Consider the following 16,567-nt stretch of genomic DNA (forward strand, 5'->3'; position numbering starts at 1 on the left):
CCAAACTACTTTGGCAAAAACAGCTGAATCACTTGCTGCTTTTATGCTAATAGTATTCCTCTTAGGATTCATTACGAAATAAACCAATGTCCACACCACTAGTTGGCAAAGGCGCTCTTCTTGGGAAGGTCATCCTCAAACCTGCCTGGGTACCAGATCCAGTGAGGGACTTGCAAAAAACACAGGCTCGGGGCTGCCAGAGTCCTCTGGGGCCTGGGCCTCTGCGTTGTAGAAAGCCCCTGTGCTCATGCTAAAGACACACCAGTTTGTGGAACGGCTTTGAGAACACTGCTTTATAACACCATTGTGTCTGAACACTATAAAGTCCAGATGCAGAAATACAGCATAGAAACAAAGTCAACAGACTTCTGAGCAAGCTTCCAAGTTTCACTTCCGGCCCTGCCATTTATAAGCCCTTGAACAAGTAACGTTACCTCCCTGAGCCTCAGTGTTCTCATCTGTAGGAAGGATACCAATGTTTCTGAGTCACAAGGCTGTGGTGAAGGGAAATGAGATTGTGTGTATGATACACTAGGCACAGTGTCTGGTGCGTGGTGAGAGCTAAGTGAATGCTAGCTGCTGTTGTTGCGACTATACTACTAAAACTGTCCTTTGATAGCACGAATATTCAGGTAGAGCATTTGCTCAAAGGCGCCTGGGGCGTGGGGGTCTGTAATGACCACATTCTTTAATAGGGAAAGTTGCCAGGTGGTCACCAAACTTTTAACACTAGGGGCTTGGGCTAATTCTGGAGCACGTGGGACCAGGTAGAGGTGATAGAGCTAACTGGCCCCCTGGGAGTCACACTGCCATGCCCGGGGTGGCCTGGGGAACTCTGGGGAGTCCAGGCTGGCAAGGCATTAATCCTCTGGGACATGTCTGATGGCTGAGGAGCAAGAATCTCTGGGCACTGCCTGGGGTACTGTAGAGGGAAGCAACATGGCAGAGTTGAAGGAACACAGGTTTGAATCCCACATCGGTCTCTTGGTAGTTTTGGGATCTCAGAAAGCCCTTTCACCTCTCTGGCTAATCATATATATGCTTTAAGAATTAAAAAAATAAATATTTTGTGAGGCTTGACCAAGGGGCTGGACACATCTGGATACTTGATAGCTATAGCTTTGATTAATACGGTGGCCACATTAATCTGGGTCCATGGGGAGTCCATGAGAGTTGAGAGGAGACCCCTGAGGGAGCCAGGGCTAGACAGCAGGAAAGGAGGGGTGGGAGGGGTCAGGGCCTTCAGCAAGGGCTTAGGGTTCGGGGCTACTTCTAGTTCCAGTAGGGGATAGGCTGTGACTGGCTCCCCTGGCCTATCAGATGCCAGGCTTGGAGCCCCATCCAATGCTAACATGACAAACAGTATTCACCGTCAATGTGATTTGGGACCCAAACTCCAAAGGAAGCAACGTAAATGTATATAAACAAATAACCATTTGGTAAAGAGGCCAGAGATAAGACCTCTTTACCCCTATCAGTGCTCTGCTGTGTCCCAGCCACAGTCATCCAGAAACTGTAATGAAAAAAAAAAAAAAAAGAGAGAGAGAGAGAGAGATGCCCTTCCTATAAGCAATGGTAAAATACTTAGGAATAAACTTAATGAGAAATGCATGTGACCTATATAAAGACAACTACAAAATTTTATTGGTGAAATAAAAGTAGACCAGGATAAATGGAGACGCATACTGTGTTTCTGCATGGGAAGACCGAATATTGTAAAAATGTCAAACCACCTCCATGTTAATTTGCAGATTTAATGCAATACCAAACACTTGTGCAAAAGGAACTTGATAAAGTGATGCTCAAATTCATCTGGAAAAAACATTGGTCAGAATATCAAAGAATATGCTGAAAAAGAAGAACATCGGTGTTCTTACTGAATATTAAAACATATAAAGGAGCAATAATTAGAACAGAATATTGATGGGAACAAAAAGAAATAGATTTTAATGGATTAGAATAGAATGCCTAGAATAGATGAGATCTCATGTAAAAATTAAATATGATAAAGAAATCACTCCAAAACAATGAGTGGCTGATGAATTATTTAGTAAATGCTGCTGAAAAAACTGATTAGTGACTTGAAAAAAATAATTTGTAATTTAGATATACCTTATACTTCATGTAAAAACAACTCTATCTGCATAAGAAATTAAATTCAGGAAAAGACCAAATACTGAAAAAAAATCTAGCAGAGAATGGATTTGGGTCTTTATTAGATCTTGGGAATACTAATTTTAAAGAGACAACATAATAAATTATATGAAATGTAAAATACGTACAATAAAAATTGTATATATATATGATGACTAAGTAAAATATTTGCATGGGAGCAAGAAACATGAGGGTAATAACATGTTTAGGGAGATTTTTCTCCCTTTGTGTTTTAATATATTTTTTTCAGCAAATAAAAATCAAAACATCATAAATTGTTTTTAGATGATTAAATACTGTAAAATCTAAAATATGAATGAACACGTAATCCCTTTATCTACCATTGCTCCTCTGTTTTTAATATAGAGTTAGAAAGCCCTTTAAGACAATATAACCTCCTAGGTATGACCTCTTATGAGGAGCTGCTGATAAATATTCTCACTAATTCTTTAAGTTCTAAGAAATTCCCCACTTTTCTCCAATTCAGTATTCCTCAGGCTGGAGTTAAGTGCTTTGTCAACTCATGCTAAATTTTAAAAAATGGTTTTTTAAAAAATTGAGGTACAACTCCTAGAAAAGTGCACAATCTTAAGTGTATAATCAGTGAGCACTCATGTCACCACCCATAAAGATGAAGAACATCTCCAGCACCCAGATATGTCCCTCTGGCTAGTACCCCATCTTTTCTGGTTTCCACATAAATTAGGTTCCTCTTGCCTGTTCTTGAACTTTGCATAAACGAATCACACACCCATTTGTATGAACGTTTGCATCAGGCTTCTACGGCATTACATTGTATCTGTGAGCTTGATCCATACAGCAGTGTATATGGGTAGTTCATTTTGCCTGGCTGTGTACTATTCCATGGTGCAAGTCTACCACATTTTGTCTACTCTACTGCTCCAAGAGTGTGGGTTTTGTCTACTCTACTGCTCCAAGAGTGTGGGTTATAGAAGGAGGCTTGTATCACAATCTTAGGCCTTTCAAAACCACAGTGACTTTCCATTCCTCCTTAGGGAAGGAAGAGGAAGAGAGGGCCCATCAGCAGGAGAATGTGTGACCTCTCACCTCTGCCCTTTGTCTTGGGAGGCCCCTTGTCATGTGGTGTTTCAGCATCCAGGCTTTACCAGACATCCAGCTCTCACCAGGCCAAAGTCAGAACTCCAAAAAGTCCCAGTTCTTCCCCTTTGCTCCTAGATCCTGTTTTGGGGAGGACTGTAATTGGTCTGGGGGCACATTTAATTAACAGAAGAAGGGGGAGTTCCTGTCTTGGTGCAGCGGAAACAAAGCCGACTAGGAACCATGAGGTTTTGGGTTCGATCCCTGGCCTTGCAAAGTGGGTTAAGGATCTGGTGTTGCTGTGAGTTGTGGTGTAGGCCGGTGGCTACAGCTCCAATTAGACCCCTAGCCTGGAACCTACATATGCCGCGGGTGTGGCCCTAAAAATACAAATAATAATAATAAATAATAATAATTAACAGAAGAAGGAAGGGAAGCCACAAGGCAAGTGTGTGGCTGGGCAAATCCCGCCCCCCTCTTGACCCCCCCAACACACTCAAAAGCTCCCATCACAGTGAAGGTGGAGGGAAGAGTGGCAGAGAGGAAACTTCCCAACCCTTCCCAGGGCTTATGAATATCATCACCCAGCATTGCACGGCCGGGCAATTACAAGTGCCCACGAATGTCACAAAGAAGGGCTGTGCCAAGCTCGGGTCTGCAGTGAGGCAGGCGCCCTGCGGAGAAACACTCAGCTGAGGCCGGGAGGAGCGGGCCAGGAGCGGGCCGGAGAAGGAGCAGTGAGGCAAGGCGGGATGGAGGGAAGAGGAAGCTCCCAGGCCAGGACCTGGGGTTGGTGCTTAGCAGGGTCTGAATGCTGGGAGAACAGGCGGCGTAGGGCAGGGGGAGGTGGGGCCGGGGATGGGCGCAGTCAGATCTGCGCTTCAGATGGACCATTTAGTTGGCGAATTGGATGGGGGGGGGGGGGGACCATTTACTTATCCGTAATATCACCAGCCTCACGGAGGGAGGTAGAACAAAGGTGGAAGCGCGTTGCTCCTATGCAGGTGTGTTCCTCATTGAAGGCTGGGAGGAAGCCCACGGCTCTGCAGAGGCCCGGGTTGGGGGGTGGGGGTGGGGGGGTAAAAAAGCAAATGGTCTTCCTCAGCCGCCGCCCACGCTGGAGGCGGAGCCTGGCCCCGCGCGGGCACCGGTCAAGCGTTCCTGCTTAAATGAGTCCCTCGTGGTCATTTCCACCTGCACGTTCAGCATTTTCAGTGGGTTGGCAAGGCCGGCTAAGTCACACAAGGTGTAATCCTCCCGCATGGTGTTCTTGATCATTTTGAGACAGACCCGTTCATAATGTAAATCCTCAGTAAACAGTAGCTGCTGTGGTTTTCGACGAAGATGAACTGGCTTAGAAGGAGCTGTGTGTGGGGGGGTGAGGTTGCGAATCCCCTTCCCTGGCACCAAGCACCCGCATATCCCATCTCAAGACCGTAGGCCCCGCCCACACACCCCCTGACTACCCCCCTCTCTCCGTCTCTCCTTGGCCCCAGTCTGATCTGAGCTCGCTGCTTCTCACCTGGATCCTGCTTGAGGCATTGCACCTGCCAGGGTCTTACTGCTTCCCTGTTTGGCCCGTGACCATTTCTCCACTCTGCAACCAGAGGAGCTTAGGCAAAGCAAACCAGGGCCCAACACTCTTCCCTCAGGGCTCCCTGATGGCTCTCTGTTGAGATTGGAATAAAACTCAATTCCTTTACTCCCAGGCCGTGGGGCGCACCGCCCCTGGCAATATCACCTCTTACTTTGCTCCCAGCCACTCTGCTCCAGGCGCGTGGGTTCCCCTGCCCCAAGTGCCTTCCTGTCTCAGTGCCTTTGCTCTCTCTGTTCATGCTCCTAGAAAGTGTGGTCCCTGAGTATTTACATAGCTGATTCTTCTGTGTCAGCTAAAATGCCTTTTTTCTGCCAGCAAAGACCTACTCTGACCAACCAGTTTAAGGTAACAACTCGTCATTGCTTTCCTAGGTTTATTTCTTGTAGCACTTATCATCCTCCGAAATTTTTTTTATTCACGTATTTTTCTTGCTTGCTGGGTATCAAAATCCAGTGCAAGCTCCATGAGCAAAGGGACTTATCTCTCCAGCAGCAGAATTGTCCAGCACATAGCATGTGTTCAATATATAAAGTATAATGAATGAAGAAATGCACAGTGACTGGACAGAGTGGTGGTGGTGGGCATGGTGGCAGCAGAGAGACTTGATGGAGAGATGAGGATGCTGAGGGAGGAAGGATTTAATGATGATCCAGGTCACTCAGATGTCCTGTCCGTGGCAAACAGTACCCTTTGCATCTCAAAGGTGGCAATTCTGCGAAGAGATTTGGGGTTCCCTGCTCTCCGGACTATCTCTGAGCATCCCTCAGTCTATAGAACACCCCAGAGCCCCAGCCATGAAGTCCAGCCTTCCTCCCTGTTTAATATTCAGCTTAAACTTTACATACTCTGTTTAAACACTTTAGTACTTTCTCATCGATTCTGCTCCTCACCACAAATAAAAATATTTTGGTACTGCAAATAAAAAGCAAATATTTGATGCCACTTGGCCTTTTTTCAGTGCATTAATTAGCAATTTGCTGGATAAATATTGCTGTGTAAATCAACAATCACTTCCCAATAATTAAAAGCCAAGTCAGGTGTTATTGAAAAACCCATGGTGTGTGCTCCAGCTCTGGAAATGTTGCCCCTTGCAGCTGTGGCTGGAGTGGAAGTAGCCCGAAGACGGTATGGGTGGTCTGGGCTGGCCACCCCTTGAAACCCAGATTTGGTGGGAGAGAGCTGGAGGTGCTGGCAATGGCTGGAGGGCTGGGGTGTGAGGCTGGGCCTCTCAGTACTCCACAGATGGTGGAAGTAAATGTGAGAAACAGATTTGGTCATAGCTTTATGATTAGCATGAGTCAGTCTAGAGCAGTGGTTACTTGCATGGATTTGGGAATCCAACAGATATAGGTGAGAGCCCCAGGTCAGATCACACTTGCTGGCTGTGTGACCCAGACAAGGCATTTCTCTTCTCTGAGACCTTCATCTCTAAAGGTCTTCTTCTGTGAAGGACCTTCACCCTCAGGCCCTTCGACTGAGTCTAATGTAAAAGTCTCACTTCACTGAGTGAGAATGATTGGATGGAATGCATGTCCTTAGCTCACCATGCTCATTCAACAAAGATCGCTGGTTGATTGTTGTTTATTGTGTCTCTTCTGGGTGACTTGCTCTGGGTCTAATCTCTGTGCCCCAGTGCCTCTTACCTTGAAGCCCTTTCCCAGTGCTGCCCACCCAAAGAAGGTAGTGGATTAAATCTTTGCCCATTAACTCTTTACTCAGCCTCTCTTCAAAATATCATCCTGTCTATAAAGCAGAATGCTAATGACTGACTGGACTCCTCCCTAGTTGCTGGCTTGGCTGGGATGGAAGGAAGGAGGGCAAGGATGGCCCAGCTGGTGGGGTACTGTAGGGCCAGGGCTACCAGAGGGGCACTCCCACCACTAACTTGTGTGGACTCAAACCTGAAGAACCCGTGGCACTTGGGGTGGATGGGAAGCTGAGTCCTGTGGCTCAGGAAGATTGAAAAGAGTGTGGACAAAGATGGTGAACAAGATGGCAGACTAAGATCTTTTGTTTAAACTGCTTCCTCCCCTCCTTGCATTCCTTCTGAAATTACTATATAGGGGTAACTATTTATATAGGGATAAAAAACTAGGGGAGCACGGAGGACATGTGCCACCAGGCACACACGAGTGTGACACTGATGCATTAGAAACTTGAAGAATTTCGACTGAGACCAGAGGAATTTGCCTGGGGAAAGAGCTGGTCATTTGGAGACACACTATGTGAGGAGGAGGAGCCATCTCTGGGGTTTTCAGAGCTTCCGGTGATGGTGCATCTACTGTGTGCCAGATCCTGGGCTGAGAAAGTCACCCACAGAGTGAGCCCTCAGCACAGCACACGGATGTGGTGCCGTCACGTACCTCATTTTGCACAAGAAGGAACTGAGACCGGGAGGGTCTGTCCCTTGTTCATGGTTATACAGCTAATGAGTGGCTGGACTGGGACTTGAAGCCATGCCCATCTAACTCCTGAGCCCATTAACTACCTGGCTGGGTGGCCTCCCTAGGTGTAGAACCCCATAACCCACAAGCACAGGGAGGCAGCTGAAGATGAGGTGAGCAGGGGCAGTAGGCAGGAGCAGTTTTCGTGACTACCTCAGGCACCAACCAAAGTGCCATCTTACAGTTGTCCTCAGAGGCTGGCTCAGAAGAGTGAGTTGCAGCTGCAGCTGGGTCCTGGTGCGACTGGCCAGGCCAGATAGAGAGGGAGGGCAGCATCCAAGCAACATGGAGTTGTAACCCCAGCTTCAGAAACGAGGCTTACCAGCAGAGCAGGGCTGTTCCCATGATGTTTGTGCTTTAGTATCTCACCCTTCTTACTTCCCTCAGACAGCAAAACCCAGAAATAGCAAACTAAACCTTCAGCGAACCCAAACGTTTCCTCATCTGGGTCTGGAAGATTAGAACAGGGTTGGAAAAATGCTTACCGTGAGGATGAGTGAACGGAGGAAGACCACTGGCCCTGTGAAAAGACAGCAGATCACAATGAAGGAGGGGATTCAAATGCTTCCCTTTGAGATAAACTTCCTGCCAGAATCAGCAGAAGTCTTTAGGAAATCTCTAATTTGTGTGCCCAATGAGATTCAAAGGGACATTGCATGCCTGAAAAAAGGATACTCTGAGACTAGAAAAGCTTGTTTTCAGCTGAAAAGTGCAATTGCTGTATTTATAAAGACAGTGGAGGCAGAAAATAGCTGATTGAACACCACAGAAACAGAATCCATGGTGTTAAAAGGTGGGCCCTAAAAAAATCTTCCAATAATTCAGAAGAAAAGAGTAAAGGAATGGACGTGATTAGCGAAAAGACACCTTGAAGAAAGACCCACATATAGGACAAAGTGAGCGATAGTTAAAGGAATAATTAAACCAAGCTGCCCTTTGACTGTTAGGTAAAGTTAAGGAAAAGAGACGTATAGCTAGGTGAAATAATTGGATTTCAAGGATTAAAGGGGGAAAGTCCTATAAATATACAGGCAGGAAAACATGTTGCCAACTGCATTTTTACAGAATAGATTTGGCAAAGTATGCAGACTGCCAAAGTAACAATGGCTAGAACAGTATGTAATCTTTCTTTTTCATATTTAATAGTACAAAAGTAGGTGATTCAAGGTTGGCATGGGGCCTCTGCTCTCTGAGGTTTCCCAGTGCTCTGAAGCAGTGGGGCATAGACTTCTGTCTTGTTACTCTGCCATTCTCAGGGTGTTAACTTCATCTGAAAGGATCCTTGTTACAAGTGGCGGAATGGAGTAATAATAAAATAGGGCAGGAGTTCCTGTCATGGCTCAGCAGTAATGAATCTGACTCATATACATGAGGATGAGGTTTGATCCCTGGCCTCCTTCAATGGGTTAAGTATCTGGCAGTTGCTATGAGCTGTATACATCACAAATGTGGCTCATATCCCGTTTTGCTGTCGCTGTGGTGTAGACCAATTCAACCCCTAGCCTGGGAACTTCCATATGCTGCTGGTGCAGCCCTAAAAAGGACCTAAATAAATGAATAAATAAATAAAAATAAAATAGGGCATACTTCCCCCTCCTCCCTTTAAAATCACCACCCAGAGGTTCTGCACATAATGCTATTCCCATTCCATTGGCCAGAACATAGTCACATGACTACTCCTTGCTGCAAGGGAGGCTGGGAAATGAAGTGTTTATTCCGAGAAGCCATGTGCTCTGCTCAATATTAGAGTTTTGTTATTATGAGAGAAGAGAATGGTTACTGGAGAACTTTTACCCCAGTGCACTAAAACTGGAAATTAAAGATAAAATGAGGGGAAAAACCCCCCACAAACTCAACAATTCTCTACCACCTAGAAACTTAAAAAACTCTGTTAACTAGCACTTGTGTTAAAGAGGAAATATCAGCAGAAACTGCAGAAAATCTAGAAAATAAAGTAAACAATGTTATCAGAATATGTGGGAAATAGAGTAATACTCAAAGGAAAAGCTTTGAATATTGATATCAAAAAACAAGAAAGATGAAAATGAGAAAAGTGAACCTCTGATTACATTAGGAAGAAAGCAGCAGGCCAAACCAGAGGAAAGCAGAAGCAAGAAACCTACAAACATAAAAGGAGAAATTATGAGTTAATAAGCAGAAAAATAGAAGTGATTTTATGAGGAAATCAATAAAATAAACCACAAGATAAACTAATTAAGATAATGGGCAAGAAATCCTAAATACACAAAATAAGAAATGAAACAGAAAAAATAACCACAGAAAAAGTAAAGAGTCATTAAACTGCTTTGTTCAACTTTATGTAAATACACTTAAAAACCTGTATGAATTTGATAATTTTTTCCCAAAATGTAGATGACTAAACCCAATTAAGGAAGAGATAGAAAATCTATACATTTTCATACAGAAATTGTTAGAGTGGATAAAGAGTTTTCTCCTTAAAAAGTACCAGGCTCAGATGGTCTTGCTGGGAAATTCTACCAAGCCTCAAGTGAGCAGATAAATCCAATATTCTTTAGAGTGTTTCAGACTTTTTAAAAGGGGGATTTTTGTAATTATTTTAATAAAGCAGATAGACCATTAATACTCAAATGAAAGATTTCACACACAAAAAAGAGAACCATAGTCAATTATGAAAAACAAGGCAAATAGTCCTAAATAAAATTTAAGTAAACCAAATCTAACATCACCTTGAAAGAAAAATACATCATGACCAAATGGGGTTTATTTTATGAATCTACAAGTGGTTCAATATTAGGAAATATACTAATATCATTTGGTGTAGTATGGATCTAAGGAGAAAACTTATATTATCTTCTTCATAGACACGAAAAAGGTATTTGAAAAAAACTCAACATTCATTTTTGATAGAAATACTTCATGAGGAGTTCCCGTCGTGGCGCAGTGGTTAACGAATCCGACTAGGAACCATGAGGTTGTGGGTTCGATCCCTGGCCTTGCTCAGTGGGTTAACGATCTGGCGTTGCCGTGAGCTGTGGTGTAGGTTGCAGATGCAGCTAGGATCCTGTGCTTCTGTGGCTCTGGCGTAGGCCGGTGGCTGCAGCTCTGATTCAACCCCTAGCCTGGGAACCTCCATATGCCGCGGGAGCGGCCCAAGAAATGGGAAAAGGACAAAAAAAAAAAAAAAAAAAAAAAAGAAAGAAAAGAAAAGAAATACTTCATGAAAAAGAGATGGGTGGATTCTTCCTTAACATGATAAAGCACATCTGTCTTGGCACAAGAAGTCAACATTATACTGAATGAGGAAACACTTAAGTATCCCCACTAAAATCAAGTGCAAGACAAGAATATTTACCATCACACTGTTATTAAATGTTGAGCTGAAGGTACCAGCCAATGGGGGGAAAAAAAAAACTAACAGGATTAAAAAAAAATTGGAAATGGAGGTCAAACAACACTATTTGCAGACAATATATTCATCTATCCAGAAAGCACAAGGGAATCAAGTTGAAAACCACTATAAACAGCAGGAGAATTCAACAAAGTAGTGATGTGCAAATTGATGTGTGAAAGTTAACCGTATGTAAACAACCAGTTAGAAGATGTAATGGAAGAAAAGTTCTCATTAATAATAACAGAGAAAAAAATCCAGCACTAAATTTATCAGGAAGTCTACGCAACTTATAAATTTGTACAGCCTGTGGGAAGAAACTAAAAACACTTCTGAAGGACCTAAAGAAAACTTGAACTAGTGGAAAAATATATATAATGTTGTTGGATGGGAAGACTCAGCATCATAAAGATGTAATTTCTCCCCAGGTTAATTTATAAATTTAAGGCAATCCTAATTAAAATGTCAATGTGCTTTTTTAAAAAAAGAGAGAAAAACTATTGATTTTTAAATTCACATGAAAAACATACAAGTAAGAATAATGAGGAGGTACTCATCCTATAGTAGTTACAGTCCCCCAGAACTGTACATTCCCACAAAATGAAGCCATTCAGATACCTGTCGAGATAAGGCAGGTCTAGAATACAGTACATTAATACAAGTTAAAGGAGTCATCTTCAGTAGAAATGTGTGAAGTTAAACTGATAAACACAGCCCTAAGTAGGAGACTTCAAACCACTCTCACTATTTTCTCAAATTTTAGCAAAAACAGAAAAAATATGAGAGATTGGATTATATTATTTATAAGCTTATTTTTGGTGACTACATAGCTGATGTTTTTGTTACAAGAAATACACATTGCTTTCATTTGTCCATGATGTGTTTAAAAAATATTGATTATTAACTATGCCAGAAAGAAGGCTCAATGTTTCCCCAAATGGAGAAATTACACAGGCCACATTTTTCTGACTTTGATGCAGTAAGAACTAGAAATTAATTACAAAGAGAATAAGACAAACATCATCTTAGAAATTAAGACTCATTCTCCTAAATAACTATTTTGAGAGATAGAAAACCAGCCTGCAGTTGCCGAATATTTAGAAAATGATAACGACAAAACTACACATTAGCACTTGTGGGATGCAGCTATTTCTGTACTCACAGGATAATTCACAGCTTTAATTGCTTTTATTATTAAGTGAGCAAGAATGAAAATAAATGAGCTAGACATCTAATACAAGAAATTGAAAATGAGCAAAATAAAACAGAAGAAAGAAATTAATAAAGATAATAGCTGAAATCAATGAAATGGACTTTTTTTAAAAAGTGGACATGATTTAAAAACCCAAATGTTGCTCTTTAGAAAGATCTGTAGAAGAAATAGTTTTCAGATGAGATAAATCAAGAAGAGAGTATAAGAGAAGGCAGTATAATAAAGAGAAAGTCAGAGCCTTAGACGTGAAGATCATTTTCAAATTATAAAAGAATGTCACATGAGTAAATTCAAAAATGTCAAAATGAACAATTTTCTAAGAAAGTATAATGTAAAACAGAAAACACAAATATGCAAATAACAATCAAGGTAGAATTTTATAATATAGTTAAAATCACTCGACCCAATGGATTTTTGTAGTGTTCCTTCAGAACGAAGCAAAGAGATTCTCTGAGCCCGTCTGTACTAGAGTACGTAAGAGAAACAAAGCTTCTCAACTCATGTTATGGATTTGTAGAAGTTCCTTAGATATTTTGGATACTAATTAGTGTATAAATTTCATGAAAACTCTGTTGAGATCTTTATTAGAATTATAGTGGATCCATATATCTCTTTAGAGAGAATCTCTATGAAACTGAGCCTCCCCCAGTATGATATGATATACCTCTTAATATATGTGTTTTGGGGTCTTTGAAATTTTCTCTATAGAGTCTCTGTAGAGTCCTAACACACCTTTTCTTAGACTTATACCTAGGTACCTTACAGGGTTTTTTTTTTTGTTTTTTGTTTTTTGGTTTTTTTACAATAGTGGTTTTTTTAAAACGAGAAATGTGATGGCCAAACAAGCATATGAAAAGACTTTTAACACCATTAATCATTAGAGAAATACAAATCGAAACCCCAATGAGATACCAACTCATATTCATTCATTAAGAAGGCTACTATCAAAAAAAAAAAAAAAAAAAAAAGAAAGAGGAGTTCCCATTGTGGTGCAGTGGTTAAGGAATCCAAGGTTGCGGGTTCGATCCCTGCCCTTGCTCAGTGGATTAACGATCAGGCATTGCCATGAGCTGTGGAGTGGATTGCAGATGCGGCTCGGATCTCGCATTGTTGTGGCTGTGGTTTAGGCTGGTGGCTACAGCTCCAATTCAACCCCGAGCCTGGGAACCTCCATATGCTGCGGGAGTGGCCCTAGAAAAGGCAAAAAGACCAAAAAAAAAAAAAAAAGAAAAGAAAAGAAAAAGAAAAGAAAGAAAAACAGAAAATTATGGGCATTGGCAAAGATGTGACAAAACTGGAGCATTTGTGCCCTCTTGGGAGGAATGTAAAATAGCACAGCCATTATGGAAAACAGTATAGCAGTTCCTCAAAAAATTTAAAATGGAATTACCATATGATCCAGTAATCTCACCTCTGAGTATACATCCAAAAGAATTGAAAATAGGATCTGAAAGAGATATTTACACCAATGCTCATAGCAGCACTATTTGCAGTAGCCAAGAGGTGGAAGCAACCCAAATGTCCATTGACAGATGGGTTTTAAGCAAAATGTGGCAAGTACACCCAATGGAATATTATTCGACCTTAAAAAGGGAAGGAAAATCTGACACATGCCACAACATGGATGAGCCTTAAAGTCATTATGATAAATGAAATAAGTCAGTCACAAAAAAGACAAATAGTATATGATTCCATTTATATAAGGAAACTAGAGCACTCAAATTCAGGGAGAGGAAAAGAATGGTGGGTGGTTGCCAGGGCCTAGTGGGTAAATGAAGATGTGTTTAATGGGTACAAAGTTTCAGTTTTGCCAGATGAAAACATTCTGGAGATCTGTTGCACAACCATGTAATATACTCACCATCCTGAATCATACGTAAAATAGAGTTAAGGTTTAACAAGATTTAAGCCTTAAATGCGTGTTTCTGCTACATGTTTTTGTGCTTTACTATATTTTTTATCATGATAAACATTTTTGAATTATGAAAAATTTACAGTTTTCATTACTGGAACATAGAAATATGTTTGCAATCACTTTTGTATACTGAGCTTGTATTAAACAAATTTGCTTTAACTCTTCTATATACTCTAATAGTTTGTGTATAGATTCTATTGCTTTTTTTGTTTGTTTGTTTTAGGACCACACCTGTGGCATATGGAAGTTCCCAGGCTGGGGATCAAATTGGAGCTACAGCTGCCGGCCTACACCACAGCCACAGCAACACGGGATCTGAGCCGCGTCTATGACCTACACCACGGTTCATGGAAACGTGGATATCCAGGACCCAGTGAGCAAAGCCAGGGATCTAACCCACATCCTCATGGATACTAGTGGGATTCGTTTCTGCTGTGCCACAACAGGAACTCCCTGGATTTTTTTTTTAATGCAGGCAATCCTATCACCTACAAATACTGTTTTCTTTCTTTCAATTCTTATATATTTTTTTCTCTTATCATTTGATCCATAACTTCTAATATGTTGTTGAATAAAATTGTAGTGAAGGGTGTCTTGGCCTTGTACCAGATTTTGAAGGAAATGCTTCTAACATTTCACCATAAGTAGAAGAAGCTTTTGCTTTTATTTTTTTTACATTCTTTATATCTTCTCTATTCCTTTTTTGTTAAGAGTATTACCCCCATGAATGGATATTAAACTTTATCAAATGCTTTCTTCTAGATATGTTAAAATAAGTTTATGATTTTCTCTGTTAATTTGTTAATGTAGATGTAGTAAATTACATAGATTTCCTCATCATAAATTGAAGTTTAAATCCAACTTTGTCATTTTTTTATACAATGCTGGGTTTTGTCTATTAATGTTTCATTCCGGATTTTTGCTTCTATGTTTATGAGATAAAGTTCTCTTTTATTTTACTGTCACTTTATAAATTAAAGTATTGCCACCATCCTTGAAAGAATTTGGAAACAGTGCTGCTTCTGTTTTTTGAGCTATTTTTTTCCCTCATATTTAGGGATTTTATTTTATTTTTTTATTTCATTTATTTTTTATTTTTTATTTTTTTTTACTCAAATGAATTTATGACATCTGTAGTTGTATAATGATCAGAACAATCCAGTTTCACAGGATTTCCATCCCATAACCCAAGCACATCCCCCCACCCCCCCAAACTGTCTCCTCTGGAGACCATAAATTTTTCAGTGTCTGTGAGTCAGCATCTGTTCTGTAAAGAAGTTCAGTCTGTCCTTTTTTCAGATTCCACATGTCAGTGAAAGCATTTGATGTTGGTGTCTCATTGTATGGCTGACTTCACTTAGCATGATAATTTCTGGGTCCATCCATGTTGCTACAAATGCTGGTATTTCTTTCCGTTTAATGGCTGAGTAATATTCCATTGTGTATATGTACCACATCTTCTTGATCCACTCCTCTGTTGATGGACATTTAGGTTGTTTCCATGTCTTGGCTATTTCAATAGTGCTGCAATGAACATTGGAGTACATGTGTTTTTTCCAGTCATGGTTTTCTCTGGATAGATGCCTGGGAGCAGGATTGCTGGATCAAATGGGAGTTCTAGTTTTAGTTTTCTGAGGAATCTCCATGCTGTTTTCCACAGTGGTTGCACCAATTTGCAATCCCACCAATAGTGTACTAGGGTTCCTTTTTCTCCACACTCTCCTGCGGCACTTCTTGTTTGTAGACTTTTTGATGATGGTCATTTTGGCTGGTGTAAGGTGGTACCTCATAGTGGTTTTGATTTGCATCTCTCTAATAATGAGTGATGTTGAACATCTTTTCATGTGTTTTTTGGCCATCTGTATGTCTTCTTTGGAGAACCATCTGTTTTGATCTTCTGCCCATTTTTTGATGGGGTTTTTTGTTTTTATGGTATGGAGCTGCAAAAAGTGTTTATAAATTTTGGAGAGGAATCCCTTGTCAGTTGATTCACTTGCAGAGATTTTCTCCCATTCTGTGGGTTGTCTTTTCGTTTTGCTTAGGGGTTCCTTTGCTGTGCAGAAACTTTGAAGTTTGATTAGGTCCCATTTGTTTATTTTTGTTTTTATTGTCAATACCCTAAGAGGTGGATCTGAGAAGATGTTGCTGTCGTTTATGTCAGAGAGTGTTTGGCCTGTTTTCCTCTAAGAGTTTTATAGTGTCTGGTCTTATATCTAGGTCTTTAATCCATTTTGAGTTTATTTTTTGTATGGTATTAGGGAGTGTTCTAATTTCATTCTTTTCCATGTGGCTGTCCAGTTTTCCCAGCACCACTTATTGAATAAGCTGTCCTTTCTCCATTGTATATTCTTGCCTCCTTTGTCATAGATGAGTTGGCTGTAGGTACGTGGGTTTAATTCTGGGCATTCTATCCTGTTCCACTGATCTATATTTCTATCATTGTGCCAGTACCATATGATTTTGATGATTGTTGCTTTGTAGTATGGTCTGAAGTCTGGGAGTCTGATTCCTCCAGCTCCATTTTTCTTTTTCAGGATGTCTTTGGCTATTCTGGGTCTTTTGTGCTTCCAAACAAACTTTAAAATATTTTGTTCAAGTTCTGTGAAAAATGTCCTTGGTAATTTGATAGGGATTGCATTGAATCTGTAGATTGCCTTAGGTAGTATAGTCATTTTGATAATATTAACTCTTCCAATCCATGAGCATGGTATATTTTTACCATCTGTGTCCTCTTTGATTTCTTTCATCAGTGTCTTACAGTTTTCAGAGCACAGGTCTTCTGTCTCTTTAGGTAGGTTTACGCCTAGGTATTTTA

General features: G+C 41.0%; 1 protein-coding gene across 10 annotated transcripts in view; it reads left to right on the plus strand.

Moving 5' to 3' along the window:
- The window catches only part of MVB12B (multivesicular body subunit 12B), a 492,693-nt gene that overhangs the window by 144,151 nt on the left and 331,975 nt on the right, over window positions 1-16,567 (plus strand). The window lies entirely within an intron of this gene.

This window comes from Sus scrofa, chromosome 1 (assembly GCF_054392235.1).
Source record: "Sus scrofa isolate SSC_HxYL_T2T_F1_AM1 chromosome 1, Sscrofa_HxYL_maternal_Yorkshire_Landrace_v2.0, whole genome shotgun sequence".
In the NCBI taxonomy this organism is placed as follows: domain Eukaryota; kingdom Metazoa; phylum Chordata; class Mammalia; order Artiodactyla; family Suidae; genus Sus; species Sus scrofa.